General features: G+C 42.6%; 1 protein-coding gene and 1 pseudogene across 2 annotated transcripts in view; both read left to right on the plus strand.

Moving 5' to 3' along the window:
* The window catches only part of ETV6 (ETS variant transcription factor 6), a 121,150-nt gene that overhangs the window by 53,625 nt on the left and 39,792 nt on the right, over positions 1 to 27,733 (plus strand). The window lies entirely within an intron of this gene.
* On the plus strand, positions 23,090 to 24,188 carry LOC148685548 (uncharacterized; annotated as a pseudogene).

Consider the following 27,733-nt stretch of genomic DNA (forward strand, 5'->3'; position numbering starts at 1 on the left):
TGTAAAAAGAAAATTAGTATAATTAAAAATGGGTTTTCGTATTTGTGTTGTAATTTTCAGGATCATTAATTAGAGCTCAACTTGACTGCTAGTACCAACTTGCATATAACCCGTCACCTGTTGTGGTCGGCAAATGCTTCCAGAAGACAAGGCAGACAATTTATCTTCCAGGCTGCAGCTGTGGCAAAAATGGCCAACCCTGTTGAGTGGGGGCTGTGACAGATGGGCTAGTCATTATTTTGTTATTGTTAGCCAGTAACTCTGTGTGCTTATTTGAGAGTCTGCACCAATATTTTATTATTATTGCTGCTTTACAAGACACTGCATATAGTCATTTGTCTATACAGGTGGCAACCCCACCAGAAGGCGGCTGGGCTGGGTTTACTCCACCGACCCACACAATGACTCGGAATGCACAAATGGGGAATAGCTTGTAATCATTTATTTCTACAGCCCCTGGATCCATCCATCCATCCATCCATCCATCCATCCATCCATCCATCCATCCATCCAGGGAACTGTGGCATATCATGGCTCCAGATGTTTTCCCTTGGGCAGTTAAAGGCACACACCTTCTCTCCCCACTTCGTGTTTACTCACTGTAATCTGGTGGGACCCAGCTAAGCGTGAGCAAGCTCAGGACTTCATGTGCCAGATGCAGCCCTTTCAAGCTATAGCTGTTATTGGAGGTGGGGCAAAGCTAAGAGGGGCTGTCACAGGCATGTACATTGGTACCTCTGGTTACAAACACTTCAGGTTACAAACGCTTCAGGTTACAAACTCCGCTAACCCAGAAATAGTACCTCAGGTCAAGAACTTTGCTTCAGGATGAGAACAGAAATCTCCGGCGCTCCGGCACAGCGGCAGCAGGAGGCCCCATTAGCTAAAGTGGTGCTTCAGGTTAAGAACGGACCTCCAGAATGAATTAAGTTCTTAACCAGAGGTACCACTGTATGTGAAAAATGTGGGAGTAGGGTGGGATTCATTGGTGCTTAGGACCTGGCCTTAGAGTTGACACCATTGGGGCAACCACTGCTGAGAATCAGCAACCAGCCACCATCAATTACAATTGGACTGCCTGGGAGATTGGGCCCCCCTTGGATTGGTGGGCCTTCCTTCTCTGCATGTGTGCCAGCCCAGATGCGCATGGGTGGGGGCCAGAGCCACTGCTGCTCCTTACAGCTCTGCTGTGGCTTGTTCACATGCCTCCCTGCCAAAGCATCTGCCACTGCAGATTGTTTGCTTGCTTACCTCCGCTTGCTTGCTACCTTCTTCTTCTAGGTCAGGCATCCCCCAACTTCGGCCCTCCAGATGTTTTGGCCTACAACTCCCATGATCCCTAGCTAACAGGACCAGTGGTTGGGGAAGATGGGAATTGCAGTCCAAAACATCTGGAGGGCCGAAGTTTGGGGATGCCTGTTCTAGGCGATAGTGATGAATTTGCTTTCTGAGCCCAAAGGGAGAGAGCCACTGAGCAAGTGGAGTTCACAGCAGGAAGAGCCTCCCTCCCAAACCCAGAAGTGTCCCTGTCTAGTTTTGATGGGGTGCCATTTTTGTGGGCCAAAACCATGACATTGGTTGTCTGGCTGAATATTTTTAGCTGAGGAGCTCCAGTGCTTTATAAAAATAGGCGGGGCAATAAAGTAGACAGGCTTGTGACCAATCCAGTTACTCATTCATCAGATCACTTACTGTATACTGTATGTACCTCTCATAGCAAAAGTCAACAGTAGACTCTATGTCACCACATCCAGGCACACCTCATTTTGTTATACTTTGCTTTATTGCACTTCACAGATATTGCTCCTTACAGCTGCAGGCAGACTGGCCACTTCCAGGGGAAGGAAGGCCCCCCCCCCACTGTTCCTCTTCTGGTCATGGGAGTGGAGCTGGCTAGGGCTGGAGCCGGGTTTTTCCCCTCCCGCCCCCTGCAGCCAGGTGGGGCCTGGCTAAATAGACTACAACATACGGTAGTATAAACATAACTTTTATACGACCTGGGAAACAAAACCCAAAAAGTGTGACTTGTTTTATTGCAGTGGTCTGGAACCGAACTCCCAAAATCTCTTAGGTGGGCCTGTATTAATTTGCACTTGCTGCCCTGCCTCTGTCACACTATCAAGCCCTTGGGAAGTAAGAAGCAACCAAAACATTCTGGTGAAGTGGAAAGTGGCTAGGGAGAAATTCTTGCTGTTCTGGTCCAGTGCAGTGTGCTGCAGTTTCCCCATACAGTGGTCCCTCGGGTTACAGACACTTCAGGTTACAAACACCTTGGGCTACAGACTCCGCTAACCCAGAAGTAGTGCCTTGGGTTAAGAACTTAACCTCGGGATGAGAACAGAAATTGCATGGCAGCAGCGGGAGGCCCCATTAGCTCAAGTGGTACCTCAGGTTAAGAACAGTTTCAGGTTAAGAACGGACCTCCAGAACAAATTAAGTTCTTAACCTGAGGTACCACTGTATATGGGTGATGAGTTCTTGGATCTGAAAGGAATTGATATGCTGACCCAAAGTCAAAGACCTACAGTGAGGGGGGGGAAGTATTGGATCCCCTGCTAAATTTGCCCGTTTGCCCTCTGACGAAGAAATGACTCCTGAGATGTGTGCAAACCTGGTGGCCACCTACAAGAAACATCTCACCTCTGTAACTGCCAACAAGGATTTTGCCACCAAGTACTAAGTCATCTTTTGCAAAGGGATCAAATACTTATTTCACTCATTATAATGCACATCAATCTCTGACTTTTGTCTTCCGGGCTTCCGGGCTTCTGGGGTTTTTCTTGTTATTCTGCCTCTCACAGCTAAAATAAAGCTACCATTAAAATTATGGACTGGTCATTTCTTCGTCAGAGGGCAAGCGGGCAAATTTAGCAGGGGATCAAATACTCCCCCCCTGTACTTCAGTTGGCACTTAGAGCAGATTTGCTTCTTGTTGACATGTGTGTTAGTTTACTGCCTGCATACTGAAATGTGTGGTTGTTGAGGAACTGTTCCAAGCAGTGTGTGCAATGTTTGAGGAGCGGGGTCAGCAAAACCGCTCAAGTCCCTATGAGCGAATGGGCTATACTGTGGTACCTCTACTCACGAATAACTCTACTTATGAATGTTTCTACTTACGAACGGAGCTCCGTCCACCATCTAGGATGCGGTTTAGATAGGATTTTTTCTACTTACGAATTTTTAGATAGGGTTGCTTCGACTTAAAATTTTTTTCTCCCAATGCATTCCTATGGGATTCGACTTGCACATTTTTTCGACTTACAAATGTGTGTTTGGAATGCATTAAATTTGTAAGTAGAGGTACCACTGTACTGTGGTCTCCAGAGGCTGCACTCCTGAAGGCCAACCTAGGCATGGCAGAAGCACCTACAGTTGTTCATCTGCCTGCCCTTTTTGTGCCTAAAGCAAAACGTCTAAAGGGGATTGTTTCAGGCACTTTTATCCCAGCCCAGCTGGGAGGAGATCAGAGCCCTATGCAAGCATTATTGCCTATTATCATTGCATGAGGGGAAAAGAGAGGCTTCCTCTTGCTAGTCCCCCATTATAGGTTCCTGCACAATATAGAACCCTGCACAGTCAGCAAGTGCAGTCCAGCTCTTTCCCTTACACAGTGGTAGTTGCATGAGGAATGAATGCCTGTACAGCCAAACCTTGGCTCCTGAACACCTCTGTTTTGGAACATTTCAACTCCTGAATGTCAAAAACCCGAAAGTAAATGCTCCGGTTTTCAAATGTTTTTTGGAAGCTGAACGTCCAACGTGGCTTCTGCTTGAGTGCAGGAAGCTCCTACAACCAATGGGAAGCCATGCCTCAGCTGTTAAATGTTTCGGAAGCTGAGGGGAAAGGAGAGAGTTCAGCTCCCTTCCCAAACTGTTCCCTTACAGTGCCTACACCCATTTTTAAATTCATTAGTAGGAATTTTTAAGAAGTGCCTGTCTGCAGTACATCATACAGTTCTTACAGGAGCAATGACCTCTTGGTAGCCATCATACCTAACTGAGAGGTTATTTCAAAAGCCTGCTTCCATGCCTTAACTGGATACTGTTTCAGGCTTTTTCCCTGGAGTCTGCACTGTGTTGTTTCAGTTTTACAAACCTCGGGTTACAAACGCTTCAGGTTACAGACTCCGCTAACCCAGAAATAGTACCTTGGGTTAAGAACTTTGCTTCAGGATGAGAATAGAAATCGTGCTCCGGCGGCACGGCAGCAGCAGGAGGCCCCATTAGCTAAAGTGGTGCTTCAGGTTAAGAACAGTTTCAGGTTAAGAACGGACCTCCGGAACGAATTAAGTTCTTAACCAGAGGTACCACTGTATTAGATTTATATGCTACAGGCCTTTCTGAATCTACTTTTCAGTGAGGAAAACCTTCATGCTCTGGATTGCCACTGGGTGTCATTTGAATTGCTTTTTTACATTCTGTACTAACTCCTGGATTGAAGTCCTTCTGGCATGCAGGGGCATAGGAAGCGGGGTGGGGGGCAGACCACTCCAGGTGCCCTCACTGGCAGCATTCCCCCCTTCCCCCTTTGTTTTGACAGTTTGGGGGAGGCTTGGGAGTTGCGGGCAGGTGGCACGCCGAATGTCCACCATGAGCGGCTTGCTCTGCCCCCAGGTGCAGGGCAGCACGGGTATATGTTCCGCCACTGCTGGCATGCTGATTATATCCACGATGGGTGGCATGAATACCTATGTGTGTGTGTTTAAGTAATGCTGTAAAGAGTGGAAAAAGAATTATTCCAAAAACATCCACTGTTAAGCTGATAATTTGATTTCTCGTGAATTGTTCTTAAAACACTGAAAATGTAGTGTACAATTAAACTTGATGTGGAGCCTGTCACTGGTGTAATCAAGCCAACATGAAGCATTTTAAGTACAAATTAATTTCAAAACAAGAGAGTTAGATCAGTCTCAGTTTTAAAAAGAAGAACATTTTAATGTTTTCTCTGAGCTTTGGGTCATTATATACAGCCTGGTATAAATCTCCCCCTCCCAACCCCTCTCTTCTTAAAGCCAACAGCAACAAAACCGCCACTGTATTTGAAGGGAAATTTCCCTTTTTGGGTTTCTGTGTCTCTGGAAAGAATTTTCAAGGAAGGCAGACACCAGTTCCCAGCTATATGCTTCCTGATAAGGAAGTAGCTCCGGTAAAGGCAGCTATAAATAACTCTGTGTGTGTGTGTGTGTGTGTGTGTGTGAGAGAGAGAGAGAGAGAGAGAGAGAGAGAGAGAGAGAGAGAGAGAGAATTTTGAAAATGAAGGGAGATTTATTTACTGATGTTCATCTAAAGAGAGATTGGCTTTGGATTAGAAGCATAGGTTTTCCTTTTACCCCAGTTCTTGTTGTAGAGCTGTTTACTCTGTTGTTTATCCTGCTAAGTGGATAAAATGAATACCGTAACACGGAATCTGATGTGCTAGACTGTTTTTGTTCGTTACAGTGCAAGTTCCAGCATAATCTCCATATTTCTTTTCTCCTCACTGCACCCTTTTTAAAGGAAACATGCAGCCTGAAGTAGAGTTCTGGTAAAATTGCTCACTCCTTTTTTCTTTTTGGTTGGTCCTAAGAAAGGCATCGTTTTACTATCTTTGTATGGACTTCTTGACAGGTTTTCCTCTACAATCCTTTTTGAGAGAACCCTTTTTGTTTTGTCCACCCTGCTCCCCCAAACCTGTGCAGAGGGCTTTCCCCACCGTGCTTCTTCATTTCCACAGATCATGCACAATTAATACAGTATTAATTAATTATGGGGAGAGGTTGTTGCTGGCACAAGACGCGAGACTTTCCTGCTTATGAAGCAAATGCTTTGATGCTGAGCTTTAAAGACCATTTCCGTCAGCTCCAGCCAGCAGAGCAGTGGAATGATATTTCGAGCAGCCTCTCCTTACCAAGTTAAGAAAGTAAGAACCACTCTGTCCTGAAGAGAATTTTCAAAGCACAACAGAACAAAAGGATTGGAGAATAGAAGAACTGCTGAGGTCTTCAGAGGAGAGATGGGGAGCTGGTGGCTGTCTAGAGGCTGCTGGACTAAAGCTTCTGTCATCCCTGACGTTTTGCCAGTACTGGTTGGGGATGAAGTGAGAAAGGGTTCAACAGCACCTGCTGCAGCACCACAGGTGCCCCACGCCTGATACAAGAGCAGGGGTCAGCAAACGTTTTCAGCAGGGGGCCAGTCCACTGTCCCTCAGACCTTGTGGGGGGCTGGACTATATTTTGAAAAAAATATATAAATGAATTCCTATGCCCCACAACTAACCCAGAGATGCATTTTAAATAGAAGGGCACATTCTACTCATGTAAAAACACACTGATTCCCAGACTGTCCACGGGCCAGATGTAGAAGGAGATTGCTGGATCCGGCCCCCGGGCCTTGGTTTGCCTACCCATGTACAAGAGTCTTTAAAAAAAATTAAATCAGATTTTTTAAAAAATAAAATGTTTTTTGAGGAAAATGTATTACCATTCAAAGGTTATTCCATCATGAAATAAAGATTAGTTTTTAAATTATGTAGAATAAGGCTGTATATGTTTAATTTTTTTGGTAAATAAATTCCATTAATCTATTCACAATGTCATGCTCTTCCAGAGGTTTTTGTAAGATTATTGGGCAGTTTCTCTGCCTACAAGATATTATCACAGATGCTTGGTTTACTTTTGCAGTTCTCAAAACTGAATTTGACTCAGCAAAGATCATATGCCTCTTCTTCACACCAAAAATGTTATAACATGAACAGAGTTGAGAAAAAGACCCTAATCCTATTGTTCTACAAACCTATGAATACAGAATCAACCCCTTCAGTGCTAAGTTTCAAGAAGTTCAGTGAATAGAATAGAAACAATATTTTTCTGATTGTTTGGAGTGGAATAGATCTGCACAAGAAGAAAGTGAAACGAAGTGTGAGGAGGAAGAGGCAAGCAGACAAGCAGTACAAAATGAAAGTGAAACTTTCTGAGCACAATACTGTACTGCACAGCCACAGACAGACAAGTCTTTGAATCTTTTTGTGTGTATGCCCTGAGGTTTATCACATTCTTTCCTTGGAGGAAAAAAAACCTATAATGGCAGCAGGCCGTAAAAGAGACCCAGTTTGGCAATATTTTAATGAAGTTCCTTTACCTATCGGTAAGGCAGGCATGCGTGCAAAATGCAAACACTGCAACAAAGAAATGCAAGGCCTGGGGGCCCGAATGAGGCAACATCATGAGAAGTGCTGTGATGAAGATGACCAAAGAAACACATTTGAACAGGCAGGATCTTCAGGTTGGTAAACATTATTATTGAATCATATTTCTAAAGACTGCCTTGAAGTGTCATGTTTGAGCAAAATTATATTTCTTATTATTACTGCATGTTACTGTCATTTGGAGAAAATATGAAGAAAAGCAAATATTCCTTTTGGGGCAGTGCTGTGTACAATAAGCAGAAATTGTATAAACAATAAAATAACAGCGTTGACTTTTTTGTTTAGAGGAATTCATGGATTCTGGAAACTGTCCACCTTCAAGAAGATCACCATCCTCCTGTTCTACAGTTTCAGAGTTATCCATCCAGGATAGTGCTTCATGAGCATCATCATCATCAAACACCCACAGCCACATATCACTATCACCTAAAAGAAAGAAAGAAAAACCTTCCCTCCTGGAACTACCATAGATAAACTAGCAGATTAAAAAAAGAGTTAATTGATGAAAAAATTGCCCAGTTTGTTTATGCAATGAACTCTTCTTTCCATCTGACTGAGAACCCACATTTCATTAATATGGTTCAGTCACTGAGACCAGGATACAGTCCACCCAGCAGAGCAGATGTTTCAGGGAAACTGCTGGAAAAAGTGTATGACAGAGAAATGGAGTAATATGCAACAGCTCTGAAGGGTAGAATAGAGTAATGTCCACAATGAACCTGTTGTATGTGCTTGTATAACAACAGAAGAAGGGAAAGTCTTCCTTCCACAAACAATTGATACGTCAGGAAATGCACACACAGCAGAATACTTGCAAGAAGTGGCAGTAAAAGCTATAACATGTGAACAAAAATTCAAATGTATCCAAGATGAGAAGATGCAAATGTATCCAAGATGAGAAGAAATTTAGAAGAGCGGGAAGGGAATAAGCTAATAACATATGGTTGCAGTGCTCACACCTCTTAGCCAAAGATTAAGTGTTCCAGAAATAAAGACGAATGTTGTCGCTAAATACTTCCGTAACAATCATTTTGCTGCAGCAGCTCTGAAAAGGATGGATGGAACCAAGCTAACGCTCCCACAAGATGTTAGATGGAACTTTGTGGTGGACTGTTTTGAGCAATATATCTAGAAGTGACCTATTCTGATGACAGTTTGTGAACAAAATTGAGATAAAATAGATGGCACTGTCACGGCCAAAATCCTCAACATTGGTCTTAAGAGAATGTTGAACATATGCTGAGCATCCTGAAACCCATCTCTGAAGCTTTAAACAAAATACAGAAAAATAGCTGTTTTATTGTTGATGCTGTTGAAATTTGGAAGGAACTGAGTGAACACTTAAAAACAGAACTACTCATGGACAGAATTAAATTACAAGCATTAAAAAAATGAATGGGACAAGTACTGTCTCCAGCTCATTTTTTGGCAAATATTGTCAATATCCAGTACCAGGGTCAAAACTTAAGTGCTGAGGAAGAGGAGTTAGCTATGACATGGGTATCCAGCAATCATCCATCTGTAATGCCAACTATAATAAACTTCAAAGCTAAGGGGGAACCATTCAAGAAATATATGTTTGCTGAAGATATTTTAAAGAAAGTCACACCAGTGAACTGGTGGAAGTCACTTAAGCACTTGGATTTAGAGACAGTTCAAGTAATGATTTCACTTTTAACAGCAGTAGCTTCTTTTGCAGGCGTTGAAAGAATATTCTCTTCCTTTGGACTCATTCATTCTAAATTGAGAAATCGTTTGGGACCCGATAAAGCAGGAAAGCTTGTTTTTCTTTTCCAGATTATGAACAGAGAAGAAGATGAAGATGATGAGTGAGCTACAGAGGACAGTTTAAGTTTTTCATGTGTAGGCTGGGCTGACAGTCTAAGTTTCTTAAAATATATATATTTTGTTTAGCCAAATTAATTAACAAACATGGATGTTTGTTTAAGCAAATAACATATGCTGTAATGTTATTGTTTCAGTTGAATAAGTCTATTAAAATTGTTATTATTAAGGTAATGATTATTTCCCTCCTTCCTAAGTACAACAGAAAAGTTGTCCAAATATGAATGATTAACCTATTAAACTGGGGATAAAAAAAACTAATATGAAAAGTTGTTATTCTAAAAATCTTCATCTACTTGCATATTAAAGTTATACCAGCAAGAATTAGTCTTTATGTAGAAAACTATGATTTAAATCAAGCCTTACTGACTAGTGATTTAAATTGTGATTTAAATCAGTTTGATTTAAATTGTGATTTAAATCAGTTTGATTTAAATCAAATCCACCCTGGTTTCTGATGATGGTAAATGAATTTCTTGATTTGCAAGAATACCAAGCTTATTCTCTCTCTTTCATTTCCTCGAAGCCAACTACCCCTTTCAGTATTTGCACTTTTTGCTGGTTTTCACTTCCCTCTAATGACTTGGCAGAGACATCTTTTCAAAATTCCCCACTCACGCCGTTACTTCTTGTTCCCTCTTTTTTTCCTGCGTAAGGCACTGGAGTTATCATCCAGCTTCTTTAAAAACATCTCTGTGACCTTTTTGTGGTTTGGGCTCAGGCTTTTCATTTTATTTCTCACTGACTCTACTATGGTAATTATGATTCCATTTCATGAGAAGGCAATCCAAGCCATATATATGCTGTGCTATCATACATGTGCAGGATATCCCAGATTGCAGCATTGCAGGCAGAATTCAGAGTCCTAAGGGTCTCTGCTTTAATTTTACTTAAAGCAAGTTTAAAGCCTTCATGGATACAAATATATGCTTAAAAGAAGCCTGGTATCAATCCAATATTCATTGTAATGCATGAGTACGATATGCTGAAAATCAGGTCTGGTGTGTACATTTTGAAAGAAAGAAAGCCTGCAAGATTATTAAAAGAGTTACTTTTTGGTTTTCCATAGTTGGCGAGAATAGGGACAGGGTGTTCAGAAGCATCTTAGAAGGAGACAAAGGGAGTGCATATTAGCAAGAGTGCTCTGTAAGAAAGAAGAAGTCCCCACGGTTGTGAGAGTGGGTGGAAGGAGATAGGGAACTGGAAGGAGAAAACCATGGTTCAGTCAAAGCAAAGATGTGCCAGGAGTGTGAGGCAATGAGATCATGAAAGGGGAGAAGATTTTTTGATCAACAGAATACCATATTTCACCACCACACCCTGTTTTTTCAGTCCAAATAATTGGTTCATTAATAATAATAATAATAATAATTATAATATCTTATTTATACCCCACCCTCCCCAGTAAAAACCAGGCTCAGGGTGGGTGACAACAGTAAAATTACAATAAGACATAAAAGAAAGAAAAACAATTAATTAAAATACAGGTTAAAATACAATTTAAATTTTAAAATTTAAAATGCAGCCTCATTTTAAAATGGCCCAGATCAAAACCATAAGGGAGGAAAACATAGAGGTCAGACTGTGTCCAGCCCAAAGGCCCTGCAGAAAGATGTCAAATTCCTCAGGGCCCTGGTCTCCTGTGAGAGAGCGTTCCACCAAGTTGGGGCCAGTACTGAAAAGGCCCTGGCCCTAGTTGAGACCAGTCTGGTCACCATATGGCTTGGGATCTCAAAAATGTTGTTATTTGTGGACCTTAAGGTCCTCCGCGGGGAATACCAGGAGAGGCGGTCCCGTAGGTATGAGGGTCCTAGGCCACATAGGGCTTTAAAGGTCAAAACCAGCACCTTAAATCTGATCCTGTACTCCACTGGGAGCCAGTGCAGCTGGTAAAGCACTGGATGAATGTGATCCCGCGACCGGGACCCCCTAAGGAGCCTCGCTGCGGCATCCTGCGCCCGCTGGAGTTTCTGGGTCAGCTTCAAGGGCAGCTCTGCGTAAAGCGAGTTACAATAATCAAGCCTGGAGGTAACCTTTCATTGTACAATTGTTGCATGATATCATTGTGTCCCCCCCCCCCCCGCCGCCACTTAAACAGAGCAACAATGTGGCAATGTGGCATTGTGGCTATGCATTTCTCTCGCGCACATTGTGAGCTGTGAGCTTAGAAAGACAGTTTTCAGGGAGTGAAAAGTTGGTACGAGACTGGCGGAAATGAAAAGACAAGCTAAAAACAAACATTTCTAGACACGTGTTTAGAGGTCCTAAAACTGGTGTTTCCACAAATCGATGAAGTGTTTGTGTATGTGAATGAAATGTGTAACAATGGCTGCAGTGTATTGTATGAAATGTTGCAAATGAAGGCAGAAGAAATGGATAGAAACTATGAAAATTTGCAGTTTTATGGGGTTTCCTTGAGTTATCCTGTATGTTTTGCACACCGCCCCCTTCAGAATTTTCATAGTATATATATTATTTTTATATATATTTTTATATATATATAAACCTATAGCTTATGAATAATTTCCTTATCTTTGAATCATTTACTGAATGCTGGGAGAGACACTTGTTTTCTGACTTGAAATGGGAAAATTGCAACTTACTGTAAGTCTGGCAGTAGATCTGGTTATATGGCTTGTGCTAAGGTGCTTCATAAAATATTTTCTGTTATTCATTCAGGGTAGGCTCTCACCCACTTAGTGATTCACAAGAGGTCTGTGAGAATAGTTTTTATAGGTTTGCTCCCCTTTCAAAAGAATCCCATTTTTAAAATAAAGTTCCTCAATGTGAAAGTTTATTTAAAATAAAGCCACACTGCATAGTACTTTACAAACACACACACACACACACACACATTAAAAAAAACCAAACCCCGAAAGCTGACTCCAAAATTCTGTCCTGCCAGATCTTAGGAAATCTAACGGAACAATTTGGCTCTAATCCTAAACACATTTGTCTGTCCGTAAGTTGTTTTACAATCAATTTGTCAGTGTGCTAAGCACAGGGTTCTTTGTTCCTGATTTCAAAGCAGGGGATTAGCATGTAGGATATTCTCCCTCTATCCCTGCTTTGTCATTGCTATTGGTATTTCTCCTTTTTCACTTTCCTAAAATCCCAGCCAACACTGCTTGTGCAAAGACTTTTCCAGAGAGGGAGAGAGAGAGTTAAAAAAAGGGCTGTCTGTGGAGGAAGGGAGAGGTTTGTGGGCGAACAATCATGGGTAAGGGGGGGCCTGCTTGCCTGTCTGAAAGAGGACCTGTTCATTCCCAAATTCTGGCTGCAGAACCAGCAGCAGCGTAGGTTGAGCATGCCAAAAAAAAAAATCTCTTCAAACAGCCTCCGCTCAAAGGCCACACTTCTGAGGGAAATTTCCTTTTTGGGGAAGTTGCTGCAAAGGAATTTCCTGTGTGGGCAGACATAGCTTCCTGACTTGAAGGCTTGTTGGATAGGGAAAGAGTTCATAATGGAATGACAAATTAAAGACATAGCAGTCCAATTCGCTTCAAAACAGCTCTCCAATGAGCTCAGCCCATGCACCATTCCCCTCCCGCGCAGGATGAAAATAAAATGCTTCTATCCTGACAGGATTCACTCTAAGGCTTCAAGCATATCCTTCCCACAGACTCCCCTTGACTGTGGTCTCAGTTTCTCCCTTGTTAGCAATTACCGGTACCTGCCGATGGTTCTAGTTAAATATGACTTCTTTGTCTGACTCGTTTTCAATCAAGAGCAAATGTCTTTTGTGAGAGAACCTTCTCTACAAAAGTAAAATCCACACACAAGTCAGGGTAAACCAGGAATCCCCAAACTTTGGCCCTCCAGATGTTTTGGACTACAATTCCCATCATCCTTGACCACTGGTCCTGTTAGCTAGGAATCATGGGAGTTGTAGGCCAAAACATCTGGAGGGCTGCAGTTTGGGGAAGCCTGGGGTAAACCTTTCCCTTTTTTCCCTACCAAAGAAATACTGGTTTCCTTCATGAACTGTTCTTAATTTGTTTGGATATTTCCACCATGTGACTCAAAAGTCCTAGTTTGACTCCAGCATTTATAAACTTGTTACACCAAACTTCAACCTGAGGTCAGGAACAGTCCTTCCCGTTTTGCCACCTGAGGCGATACCAGAATATGCAAGAGAAGCAGTGGGCAAAGGGGGATTCTCTCTCTCTCTCCCTCATTGATGGGCCAGTCCTGTCTGAGGCACATCTCTAGTCCATTGCCATACATGCCTGACTTCCACACCCCACTCTCCTCACATACACCCTCCTTTTGACTATAAAAGGACTTGCTTTTGGACTAATCTGCTGACCATTGGTGATATGGAACTGCAGGCAGGCAAGTGAGCAGGCTGGCAGAGGAGGAATTGAGCAAAGTCCTGCCTGGGCAACCAGCATAAAAATGTTGTCAGCCCTGGAGGAGGGATGGATCTCCCTGTTTGTCAGTCCCCAAGGCTAGGTTAGGGTTTTTGTTGTCACCGTACTTTTATGATATCTATCTATCTATCTATCTGGATATAGATATAGTGGTGCCTCGCTTAACGAATGCCCCGCTTAACGAAATTTCCGCTTAACGAAAGGTTTTTTCTAGCAGAGGTTGCCTCGCTAGACGAATTCATTTTACAAAAAATTCGTCTAGCGAATCGCGGTTTCCCATAGGAATGCATTGAAATTCAATTAATGCGTTCCTATGGGCAAAAAAAAAATAATCAAAAAAATTCGATGCATTCCTATGGGATTCGCTAGACGAATTTTTCGTTATAAGAAAAGACCCGTGGAACGAATTAAATTCGTCTAGCGAGGCACCACTGTATATATAAAAAATTGTCTAGTAGCACCATCTGAAGAAGTGTACATGCACACAAAAGCTTATAACAAGAATAAACTTAGTTGGTCTCTAAGGTGCTACTAGACAATTTTTTTTATTTTTATAAATATCTTTTGACTGCATCAGACGAACACGACTACCTACCTGAATTGTACTTTTATGTTGTTCTAAAATGTTCCAACCAGTTAAATCCTGACCAATTGAAGACCAGTGACTACAGCTGTGGATATCCCTAGAACCCTTTCCACGTATGTGGAGCACAATTCAAAGTGTTGGTGCTGACCTTTAAAGTCCTAAGCGGCCTCGGTCCTGTATACCTGAAGGAGCGTCTCCACCTCCATCGTTCTGCCCGGACACTGAGGTCCAGTGACGAGGGCCTTCTGGCAGTTCCCTCATTGCGAGAAGCCAAGTTGCAGGGAACCAGGCAGAGGGCCTTCTCGGTAGTGGCACCCACCCTGTGGAACGCCCTCCCATCAGATGTCAAAGAGACAAACAGCTACCAGATTTTTAGAAGACATCGGAAGGCAGCCCTGTTTAGGGAGGCTTTTAATGTTTAATAGATTATTGTATTTTATTTTTCTGTTGGAAGCAGCCCAGAGTGGCTGGGGAAACCCAGACAGATGGGCGGGGTATAAATAATAAATTATTATTACTATTATTACTATTATTATTATTGCTACCTAGCTCCTGTGCATTGCAAAGTCTGGGACTAGCCCTATATTCTGATACAGTACAGATAAACCGTGCCTCCTAGATTGTCTCTGGCCAGACGTCACTTTAAGTCAGCAATGTACAGCTATCCTGGCCTTTTCTTCCCCAGAAAACTTTCTGATGCTGCTAGTCAGAAATGGCTAGTCCTTTTAAAAAGTAATCCAGGATCATTAAGGAGGTAGACCTTGTTTATAGACCAATTTCTGATTGGTCACAGGGACACCCAATCTCATATCTCACCTTTCGATAAAACAGTAGTCTGTCACAAATTCCCATAAAATATGTTTATCTTCCTGGAACCATCAAATGAAGAATCTAGATATGTTCTCTCAGGCCATCTTCTCTGCAAGGGATTCTGCACCTGCTCTGAAATAGAAGACTCTGCTCCAGCAGCTTTCATTTAAAATCTGTGCCTGAGATTTGGTGTCTTCCTTTTTTTCCCTCCTCTCTCCCCTCATCCCACAGTTCCAAATAAATGTTTTATACTGGGATATTTGATTTCATTGAATTAAAAAGAAAATTCTCACTAGAATCCTACCCATGAGCCAGGCTGCACAGGTGTTAAGCTGCCTCTTGTGTTCTAAGGATATTTACAGATGATAGTTCTGTGAGCAGTGGGCTTTGGGGAAGTAAATGCAAAGCTCCTTACCTTGCAGTTTGTTAAGGGTGCTGGGAATTGCAGTTCTGTGAGGGGTAAACTACTCTTCCCAGGATTCTTTGAGGGAAGCTTTGAATGTGTGGTGTGGAATTCTTACACCCTTCCATTGTGAGAAATGTCCCTACTCTCTATCACTGATTCATAAGAGAAGTCTATAAGCACATCTGTGTACACACATACAGAATTTAGAACAGGACATTTCAAATGCAAAAATAGTTACCTGTATGTATGACTGGAGAAGAGAAGACTCCCTGGAAAAGACCCTGATGCTGGGAGAAGGGGACGACAGAGGATGAGATGGTTGGACAGTGTTCTCGAAGCTATGAACATAAGTCTGACCAAACTGCGGAAGGCAGTGCAAGACAGGAGTGCCTGGCGTGCTCTGGTCCATGGAGTCACGAAGAGTCGGGCATGACTAAACGACTAAACAAGAACAACAAGACTGATAAATGTAAGGAAATTTATCTGGTCTTTAGAATTTGAATTTCCTAATTATGGAAATTAGGCAAACCCACATTTGCCACCAAGTGTGAACTCATCAGCGAAGTGCAGTCAATAACAGCTATATGACAAGTTATATGTCAAGAATGCTTTGATGGTGTTTCTTGCTTGGCAGGGGGTTGGATTGGATGTCCCTTGTGGTCTCTTCCAACTCTATGATTCTATGATTCTAAGTGTCTCAGCATAATACATTTGTGTTGTATTCACACTCTGCACTATATGTGAAGTGTACACTTAAAATGCACTTAAAGTGTATTTTGAAAACTATGATGTGCAAAGCTGTCCCTAGATGTTTGAAAAATTTGTGTCTTCTTCAAATGCAAACACCATCTAAAAAACACATCTTGTTCAAATGCATCTAGCAATGCTTTCTGCAGGTATTTCTGAAAGGCCTGAAGAGAAATGGGGTCTTTCCCTCTCTCTTTTGACACATATTGCCTTGTTATGACCAGATGAACTATTCAAAGGAACAACTGGTGTTTTGCTTGAGGGAAATTTCCTTTCTGAGGAAGTTAGTCATGCAAAAATGTGAAAGAAGACTCTAATGTGGGCAGAGGGAGTGCCCTGGTTGCACATTTCCTGGAAAAGGCAGCTGTTGACATACTATTGACTAATGCAAAGTCTGTCTGTTTGAAGACAGCTCCTTTCTCGATTCTCATTCCAAAGGGCATGAAGGGGACATTGCATGGCGCTTTGTAGGTTCAACCCCCAGAACTCCCCAGTTAAAAAAAGCTTCGGCATCAGGCCTGTGAAAGACCCGCTCAGTATAAAGCAACTTTATCAGTTCAGTTGACCCCCTAAATTGCCTTAACAGGTAACCCTATAGGAGTAGGCATGTGAACCTGCTTCAGCAAAAACAACTTTTACTTATGGCAGTGGACTTCTTCAGGTAGCTTGCTCATGGAGATCCGTAAATGTAAAAGCCAGCACTGTGAATTGTATCTGGAAACTACCTGTAGCAGGTGACACTGCATCTCTTGAACCAGCCCTTGCTAGGAAGCTGACCAGGACCAAGATAACCCACTGACAGCATTGTTTCCCATCATTATGGAAAAAGTGAGTCAGACCTTGAAAAATCTCGGAAATGTAGACTCTGAAAATATGAGCAAAGAAAAACTGAATAGAGAGGTAGCTGCTTGCTTTCCTTCTGCTTCTTTTAACCTTCTGCTTGTCTCCCCCAACTTATTTTTTGCATGTTTGGGGGCTAGAAATGTTTTTAAATAAAAACACAAAAAAGAAGGTTGGCATTCTCGGTATTCTGAGTTCCAGTTGTATCTAAAGTATCAGAACTTTCACAAAGTTTGCTTTTCATCATTTCATGACATTGAGGTGAGGAAAGATGCAAACAGAGGAAAGCCCCTGTTTAGTAGGAAAACACTACTGTCAAAATCAGGAAATACTTTGAAGAAGAAGAAACCAAAACAAGAAGCACACTAATCTGTGATTAAACTTCTGAACCCACCTCTCTTCAGTAGACTGGAAATTCTAGAAGCCTAATAATTCAGGATAGATATATCCATATGTCCCAGATATTTTGCAGAATGCTCATGCTAAGACTTTGAGATTGAAATATTATGCATGCTGGTTTAGGGCTGCATGTCTCCAATAAATGTGTACAGTCATATTTTTTTTACATTGACCCTGGTCACATGATCATATCTCAGCTTCATAAACAGATGTGAACAAGCTTCATGTACCTGCTTTGCCCTTCCTGTCACACAAGTAGGGAGATGATCCAAGATGCTACAGTTAAGCATAGCTCCCCACTATATTAGAACTGAGAACTGTCCCTAATGGCCTTCAGGCAAGCCAAGCATGGCTTCAAATGCTGGTTTATTAATACTTTCTGTAGTCTGTATTTATTTCTGTAGTCTGTAGAGGTATTTATTTCATAATAAGGAAGCCCTGTTTAGGGAAGCTTTTAATGTTTAATAGATTTTTGTGTTGTTGTTGTTGTTGTTATATGTCAGGCATCCCCAAACTTCGGCCCTCCAGATGTTTTGGACTACAATTCCCATATTCCCTGACCACTGGTCCTGTTAGCTAGGGATCATGGGAGTTGTAGGCCAAAACATCTGGAGGGCCGCAGCCTGTTATATGTTCTTTGCTTTAATATATCTGGCATGAAACTTGTAGCATAACTATAATTCATAACAGAGATGGCTAAAGAGAGGTGTATTAAATACAGTGGACCCTCGGGACTTGCAGGTCACTGCCACTTCTCGCCACTGGGTTAAGGCCTCGTAAGCCCCACTGATTGTGTCATGGCCACCGCAAGTCCTCGCAGGCCGCCACCACTACTGCCACCACCTCCCGCCACCGCTGTGAGGACTTGCAGGCTGCTGCCACTTCTGCTGCCAAATGTGTTTACAGGAGAGAGGGTAATAATAATAATAATAATAATAATAATAATAATAATAATAATACTTTATTATTTATATCCCGCCCATCAGGCTAGGGTTCCCCAGCCACTCTGGGCATCTCCCAACAGAATAATAATAATAATAATAGTCAGGTAGTTGTTTATTTCCTTGACATCTGATGGGAGGGCATTCCACAGGGCAGGTGCCACTACCGAGAAGGCCCTCTGCCTGGTTCCCTGTAACTTGGCTTCTTGTAGCAAGGGAACCACCAGAAGGCCCTCAGAGCTGGACCTCAGTGTCCGGGCTGAATGAGACGCACCTTCAGGTATACTGGACATTTGAGGCCGTTTAGGGCTTTCAAGGTCAGCAGCAATACTTTGAATTGTGCTCGGAAACATACTGAGAACCAATGTAGGTCTTTCATGTTATATGTTTCTGTTTTAACTATTTGTGCTTTTATCTTGTATTTTTATCTTGTGAGCTGCTCTGATTTCCTTTGATTAAGGATGGTATATAAATTAATAACAACAGCAATATCAAGAAAAATTTACAACCATACCTTAAAACCTAAAATACTAATCAGATTAAAATTACCCCAACTTTAAAGCATCTGTCTAGGCTTCTCTAAACAAGAACATTTTTAGCAGGAACAGAAATGAATACAGTGAAAGTGACTGCTTGATCTCAATATATTGAGCTCAATATATTAAAGAGGTATAAATGTGCTTTAAATGCATGGTGTAAATATAGAATCATAGAATTATAGAGTTGGAAGAGACCACAAGGGCCATCCAGTCAATCAGCCAGTTACAAATCCATTGAATGGTAGCATTGACTAGCCCGCATTTTACCAGCTTCTTTACAAGAATATCATGAGGCACCTTGTCAAACGGCTTGCTGAAATCAAGATAGGCTACATCCACAGCATTCCCTTCATCTACCAGGCTTGTAATTCTGTCAAAAAATGAGATCAGATTAGTCTGACATGACCTATTTTTCAGAAACCCATGCTGACTTTTAGTTTTAGCAAACGGTGCTCACAGACCGTTTGCTTAATGATTTGCTTTAGAATCTTTCCTGGTATTGATGTCAGGCTGACTGGGCGGTAATTGTTTGGGTCCTCTCTTTCCCCCTTTTTGAAAATAGGGACAACATTTGCCCTCCTCCAGTCTGCTGGAACTTCGCCTGTTCTCCTGGAATTTTCAAAGATTATTGCCAGTGGTTCTGAAATCACCTCTGCCAGTTCTTTTAATACTCTTGGATGTAGTTCATCTGGCCCTGGAGACTTGAATACATCTAATCTGGCCAAGTATTCTTGTACTACCTCCTTACTTGTTTTGGGCGGTGTTTCCCCTGCTGAATCATCTGCTCCATATTCTTCAGGTCGGGCATTGTTTTCTTTTTTGGAGAAGACTGGGGCAAAGAAGGCATTGAGGAGTTCTGCCCTTTCTCTGTCCCCTGTTCGCATTTCACCATCTTCTCCTCTAAGTGACCCCACTGTTTCCTTGTTCTTCCTTTTGCTACAGACATACCCATAAAAGCCCTTTTTGTTGCTTTTAACCTCTCTGGCGAGCCTGAGTTCATTCTGTGCTTTAGCTTTTCTGACTTTGTCTCTACACGTGCTGGCAGGTTTCCCCCTTTTTCCATTTTTTGTACGTATCCCTTTTAAATCTTAACTCAGTTAAATGTTCTTTAGGCACCTTCCATGTTTCCGTCTCATTGGTATTGCCTGAAGTTGTGCTTTTAATATCTCCCTTTTAACAAACTCCCAACCATCATGAACTCCCTTCCCTTTTAGTATTACTGTCCATGGGATCTCACCCAGCATTTCCCTAAGTTTTCTGAAGTCGGTTTTCTTAGTCCATAATTTGAGTCTTAGTATGCTTGGTTGCTCCTTTCCGCTGAATAATAAACTCCAGAAGAGCATGGTCACTCCCATCCTGCCACTTCTACCCCACTAACCAGGTCATCACTATTGGTTGGGACCAGATCTTAAATGGCTGATCCTCTTAATTCTAGGAGAGTCTGATCCAACAGACTATCCTACAATTAAGCATGACCTTCAAGGTCTCATTTTTAATTGGCAAAAAGAAAAATGCAATATTTTTCTGCCTGTATCCACCAAGTGATTCTTACTTTTCCATTGCAAACAATCCATCTACATATTTTATACATAACAACTGACCAGAGTTGTGCAAACTGGGAACTTTCCCTAGGCTAAATTACACAATCCTGAGAAGTGATCGGAGCAAATGGAGGAACTGAATCCTTTGCTACATGTTTGAATAGCTGCATATTTCTCCAGGTGTTGAGAAAGCTAAGCAAATAACTCTCTTCCTCCTCAATCAAGACAAGGGGCTTTAAGCAGGGGAAAGGGGCACACTTCCTTCTCCTGCACGTTGAAGATTTCATAATCCACACACATTACTTTCTGTTCATGAATACGAGTAACAACACGTTTGAAAACTAGGATTGGCATCTCTTACTCTGGACATGTGCCAGAGCAACCCAGCAGAAGGCAATCCCTGCTCCTCCTCCTGTATGTTTGCTTCCCGGTCCTCTTTGCCAACCCTCCCTCACCTGCTGTGTGTTGCACCTGGAGATCAACTTCCCATGGCAGGCAAAGACCAAGGATGGACAGCAGGGCTAGAGAACTGATGGATAGGAGAATCCACATCTTCCGTCCTTACTGTTTTGGCAAGAGATGTGATAGGGTGCCACATTTTGAAAAAGGCCTTCCCGGACAAATCTGCCCTTAACACGGAGGCCACAACTAAGCAGAGGTTTTTTCTCCTGTTGTTTCCCAACTCCTTTCCAGTACCTGCTCCTCGTTGCACAGTTTTCCAGGACCCTTTTTGTGTGAGGCTCCTGCTTGCTGGTGCCAGGGGGAGCCCCCCCTCAAGCCCTTGGCCTCCAAGAGGCTACCAGCAAGGGGGGCTCGTCACTCTGCAGCCTCTCTGGTCCTGTCTGGGCCTTACCCTCCAATGCAGCTTGAGCAGCCGCTGGGGGCTGGAGAAGACCCAGGCAGGAACGGAAAGGGCGCAGAGCATGAAGGGGGCAGAGAGTGACTGACCCTAAAGAGTGCCTGCCCTCTCCCACCCTTCGGTGGCATGCTTGTCCCCCTCCACCCCCCCAAATAAAATAAACAACCCCCCCCCCCAAAAAAACCTGGACATCTAATGTACAATGCAAAAATCCACCCGGAGGGGCATGCTGGCCCCGCAAAAGAGGACATGTCTGGGAAATCCCAGACATATGGCAACCCTAGATATGAAGATATCGTTATTATTTATTAAATTAGTATGCTGCCCTTGTTGGTACAGTTCATTTGATAATGACCAGTTATTGACATAGTTCCATTTGAAGACTGTCTCATCCCAAAAGGTCAAGAACAGATTAACACATAACTCCCCCACCCACCCAGGGACCCAGGTGGCACTGTGGTTAAACCACTGAGTCTAGGGCTTGCTGATCAGAAGGTTGGTGGTTCGAATCCCTGTGACAGGGTGAGCTCCCGTTGCTTGGTCCCAGCTCCTGCCAACCTAGCAGTTCGAAAGCACATCAAAGTGCAAGTAGATAAATAGGAACCGCTACAGCGGGAAGGTAAATGGCGTTTCCATGTGCTGCTCTGGTTTGCCAGGAGTGGCTTTGTCATGCTGGCCACATGACCTGGAAGCTATACGCTGGCTCCCTCGGCCAATAATGCGAGATGAGCGCGCAACCCCAGAGTCGGTCACGACTGGACCTAATGGTCAGGGGTCCCTTTACCTTTACCTTTTACCCCCACCCACCCACTTTAAACTTGGTACAGTGGTACCTTGGTTGAAGTACACAATCTGTACTTAAGTACAGACTGAAGTCTGTACTTAACCTGAAGCGTACTTAACCTGAAGCGAACTTTCCCATTGAAAGTAATGGAAAGTGGACTAATCCGTTCCAGACGGGTCTGCGGAGTACTTAAACTGAAAGTACTCAAACCGAAGCGTACTTAAACCGAGGTATGACTGTATAGTTACTAAGGAATAAGTATGTCCCCTTTGTCTAGTTAACTCTCTGTTTATAAAGGTAAAGGTAAAGGGACCCCTGACCAATAGGTCCAGTCGTGTTATATCAAGGGCCAAATTCCTCTTTCCATCCCAGTCAGCTCTCAACAGAACTGAATGGTTGGTTTCTGAACTGAACTCTTTGCTCAGGTCCAGCCCTTGCACTGTTTCTCACTAACCTGACAGACATTCCTTTTTCTTTTCTTCTTTGAATTTTTAAATTAATTTTCTTTTCTCTCATTACAAATATACAGCTTATATATACACCTCTCTCTCTCCTTTTGGGCTTCCCTTGACTTCCATTTCTGGTTTATTAACCTCATTAATATAATCTGCTATGTTCTACAAATATCATATTTTCCCTTTTATTACATTACCTATTCCCTATCCCTAAAATTGTGAAAGTTTATTTAAATCCTACCATCAGATCAATATTCCTTTTTTGTTTCTGCAAATACAGTGGTACCTCTGTTTACAAACACAATTGGTTCCAAAAGTCTGTACTTAACCTGAAGCGTACTTAACCTGAAGCGAACTTCCCCATTGAAAGTAATGGAAAGTGGATTAATCCATTCCAGATGGGTCCGCGGAGGACTTAAACTGAAAATACTCAAATAAACCGAGGTATGACTGTACAATAAAAAGGTTCCCACTCTTTTTCAAAATCCCTATTGTCCTTTTTTCGAAGTCTGTGTTTCAGCTTCACCAGCTCCGCATAGCTCATCAGTTTTTCTTGCCATCGTTCTTTTGTTGGATTTTCTCCAGTCTTCCAATTCTGTCCTACCAATATTCTCACCGCCTCAACCTGACAGACACTCTAAAGATGTCTCTGGCGGGCATCTATCTACTACTGTTTTGTTGTTAACTTTCAGCTCTCTTACCCACCAGGGAAGAGTTGTGGAGGGCTCTTCATACATTGAAGTTGCAATCCATTAATCCTACTTGACCCTTCTTCCTCTTTGCTGCTTCTCTCTGGATAGTCTTACTGCTCAAGCCGCAAATTTAGTGGTATACTAAATGCTAGAGTCAGCCAGAGTGATCCTGGGCGAACAAGTGTCCATTTTCAAGGGAAAACCAACTTAGAAGAGATTGAGATAGAGTTTTTGCAGGATGAAAACCACCAATCAAGAAGGAAGCCACCCCAAAGTTAGAGGAGAAAGGCAGAGCAAAGGACCATTTATAAGGAAGTCCACATCAAGTTTCTGAAAAGGGCATTTGAAGATAACGTGTACCCCAGATACGAGGCCAGGGAGGCACTGGCAAGGTGCATCAGAGTCAAGGAACACCTTGTGCTCAGAAGAGCCAGAAGAAGGAGGACTAGTTCCAAAATAATGACCAGGAACTGAGCTAAAGGTCCTTATAGCCGCTGTGAAAGAAGAAGTTGTCCAAGAAGCAATCCGGGAAGCAGCCCAAATATCCACACACAGCAATATTACCAGCCGCACAACTTCCATTATTCCGAAAGCTATGGAGGAGGGTTCTGGCAGCCACCTCTCAGCAACACTTAACCAGGAGAGCACCTCTATGCCTTGCAGTAACAGAACTCCCAGGAACTGAACCCAGTTCATTACCAGCAAGCTGTTGTTGTTGGGACTGGGATTTTGTGAGACTCCCCAGACAAGCAAGTGCTCAGTTCCATATTACGGTGGAGAGATGGTGAGGCAGCCTCCACCATTGGCTGGTGCATTGCATCAATCAGTAGTACTCCCTGGTCAATGGGAAACAGTCATGCAATGGGGAATTATCCAGCTGCAAATCCTGGATGATGGTGGTGGAAGTGGTTCAGGCTCTCTGTTCTTCTCTTTAGGTCTAGTTTCAGAACAAAGGCGCCAGACTGCCAATGGGGATTACCAAGCTGCAAACCCTGTACAAATGTTGCCTGAAGATTACCAAAGTGGGCAGCAAAGCATAGAATCATAGAGATGGAAGAGACCACAAAGGCCATCCAGTCAAACCCCCTGCCAAGCAGGAAACACCATCAAAGCATTCTTGACAGATGGCTGTCAAGCCTCCGCTTAAAGACCTCCAAAGAAGGAGACTTCACACACTCCTTGGCAGCAAATTCCACTGCTGAACAGCTCTTACTGTCAGGAAGTTTTTCCTAATGTTTAGGTGGAATCTTTTTTCTTGTAGCTTGAATCCATTGCTCCATGTCCGCTTCTCTGGAGCAGCAGAAAACAACCTTTCAAAAATATAAAAGGATGTCATATAGAGGAGGGAGAAGAGACATTCCCCCATGTCTCTTATTTAAGGATATTTTCCTCCCACCACTAGGTCTGCGTGTTGTTTGCTCCATTTGGTCCTTGACATTTGTAATGTCTTTCCTTCTCCCAACATCTTCCAGGATTACCCATACATATAAGATTTGTTTTCTATCTTTTAAATTTATTATATTTCAAAGTTTTTCAACAAAGTTTGTTCTTTTAGTGGCTTTGTCTGGGATCATCATCTGGCTTTCCATTTACTGAAGCATTTGCTACCCTTTATCCAAGGAAGCTAAAAGCACTTGGATATTGAAATCAAAAATAAAAGCTAAACAATTAATTGGCCACTTGTTCATTGCAGACAGATTGACATTACCCAAACACTGGAGAGACTTATAATGTGTGTCATTGGACTACAGATGTGATATTTAGCCTCAAAATGATATTACTTCATGGTATTAAAAAAAAATACATTTTTTACTTGGCACTCACTTTTTTGTGTTAGCAACAAGGGCCACAGTAAAAAAAAACCAGTATCCTATTATGCTAGAATTTGGAATGCATGGCACTGTATTCTCTCTCTCTCTCTCTCTCTCTCTCTCTCTCTCTCTCTCTCTCTCTCTCTCTCTCTCTCACACACACACACACACACACACACACACACACACACACACACACCACTTTATTGTGGTCCATAGACCCAAAATACACTGTACTTTTTTTAAAAAAAAATACATTGTCACTGTTGTTTTAATTTCATTTTTGTATTATTCCCTTGTGTTTATGGATACATATTTGTAATTACATTCACACTGATTTGAAGCCACTTTGTGTCCTTCCTTAAAAGAGGCTCCTCGAGGCCAGAGGGTCATTGCTAGAACAACTCATGGGTTGGGGCAACTGGCTAAAATGTTTTAAACAGTTTTAAAAAGTTCTAAATTTGGTTTCTCTGTTTTGTTTTTGTCAGGTTCATATTGGTTAAATGTTTAGTTGGGGTTGGCAGTTATTTTAATTTGGGTATAACTGTAAACTGTTTATTGTTGTTGTTGGTTTCTATTGATTTATTGGTTTGCTTGTTGCTCATATAGGATATTTTGGGGTTTTTTTGGCGCTGTGGTTAAACCACTGAGCCTAGGACTTGCTGATCAGAAGGTCGGCGGTTCGAATCCCTGTGACGGGGTGAGCTCCCGTTGCTTGGTCCCAGCTCCTGCCAACCTAGCAGTTCGAAAGCACGTCAAAATGCAAGTAGATAAATAGGAACCGCTACAGCGGGAAGGTAAACGGCGTTTCCATGTGCTGCTCTGGTTTGTCAGAAGCGGCTTTGTCATGCTGGCCACATGACCTGGAAGCTATACGCCGGCTCCCTCGGCCAATAATGCGAGATGAGCGCGCAACCCCAGAGTCGGTCACGACTGGATCTAATGGTCAGGGGTCCCTTTACCTTTACCTATATGATATATATTTAATGTTTTATATATGCTGTAAGCTACCCAGGGTGGCAGAGGAAACTCAGGAAGATGGGCGTGTTATTTATTTATTTGACCTCAGATTTTTGTAAATGGATTTCAGAGCCCTTTACAAGAAAGAGGAAAGAGCCCATCTCTTACCTGGGTATGCTGCCGGAGTGCCATTGCCTTGTTTTGTTGATTGGCAGATTAAACAGTTCAAAGCTCATGCTGATGGAATTGTCTAAAGACCATGCTCATTAGCAACTCTTCGTTTGAGTTTTCATTTTTACGGGCAGTGGTCCATTTCCCCTCTCATCTTCATTCTTCCCTATGAGGAAAGAGTAAGAGGCATCCAGAAGATGCTTCTAGGTAAACCATGCTTGCACTTGGTTGGGCAGCGTTGCGTTTGTGTGCCTAGATCATGGACTCAGAGAGGCTTTCCCCAACATTCTCCAGCAATGTTCAAGAAGCAGGAGACAGCTATGCTGATAATTGCAGGGTTGGTTTTTTAAAAAAGATTGGGATTCTCAATTTTCCTATTACCACCAGTGATGTCACTAAGTGCATTCCTTGACTTTTGCCTATGGCAGCTGATGTTCATTTCTCTGTGGAAAATTGAAAAACTATGTTGCAGTAAGGGCAGGATCCCCACCCCTGGCATTGGGTCTCTCAGTCTTTATTCATAGAATAAAGGACCCAAGGGTCATCTAGTCCAACCCCCTACAATGCAGGAATCTCAGCTAAAGCATCCATAACAGATGGTCATCCAACCTCTCTTTAAAAACCTCCAAGGAAGACGAGTCCACCACCTCTCATGGGAGTCTGTTCCACTGCTGAACAGCTCTTACTGTCAGAAAGTTTTTCCGAATGTTTAGTCGGAATCTACTTTCTTGCAGTTTGAAGCCATTGGTTTGAGTCCTACGCTCCAGAGCAGGGAAAAACAAGCATGCTCCTTCCTACATGTGACAACCCTTAAGATATTTTAAGATGGCTATTATATCTTCTCTCAGTCTCCTCTTTTCTAGGCTAAACATACCCATCTCCTTCAAGCACTCTTCACAAGGCTTAGTTTCCAGACCCTGGATCATATTGGTCACCCTCCTCTGCACACGTTCCAGCTTGTCAACATCCTTCTTAAATTGTGGTGCCCGGAATTGGACACAGTATTCCAGATGTAGTCTGACCAATGCAGAATAGTGGTACTATTACTTCTCTTGATCTGGACACTAGACTTTTGTTGATGCAACCTAGAATAGTCTTAGCTTTTTTTGCTGCTGCTGTTGACTCATGTTAAGCTTGTGTTGAAACACAAGACTCCTAGATCCTTTTCACGTGTATTGCTAGTAAGCCAGGTGTTCCCCATCCTATATTTGTGCATCTGGTTCTTCCTGTCTAAGTGCAGAACCTTACATTGGTTCATATTGAAATTCATTTTGTTAGTTTGGGCCCAGTTCTCCAATCTATTAAGGTCATTTTGAATTCTGATTCTGTTTTCTGCAGCATTAGCTGTGCTTCCCAGTTTGCTGTCATTTGATGAACATCCCCTCAATTCCTTCATCCAAGTCATTTATATAGATGTTGAACAACAACGGGCCCAGTTCAGAACCTTGTGGCACCCCACTTGTCACTTTTTACCAGGTTAATGAGTACTCTTTGGGTTCGGACAGTCAAGCAGCTACAAATCCACCTAACAGTTACCTCGTTCAACCCACATTTTACCAGCTTCCCTCATTGTTTGTTGAATTCTTTTCAACACTCTTTCTGCAAAAGGTTAAGTGGAACTTGTTCCATTTGAACGGATGGCATAAGAGGGGTGTGTGTATGTTTTCTAAAAACTTGCAAATGTTTGGATTTGAATGATTACTGTAAATGTAGGTTTTTTTGAATGATGATGACAAAGAGCGGGTGCAAGAAACACAAGGACAAGGTGTTCTGACACAATATTTCCTGTGTG

This window comes from Zootoca vivipara, chromosome 5, assembly GCF_965207765.1.
Source record: "Zootoca vivipara chromosome 5, rZooViv2.hap1.1, whole genome shotgun sequence".
NCBI lineage: Eukaryota > Metazoa > Chordata > Lepidosauria > Squamata > Lacertidae > Zootoca > Zootoca vivipara.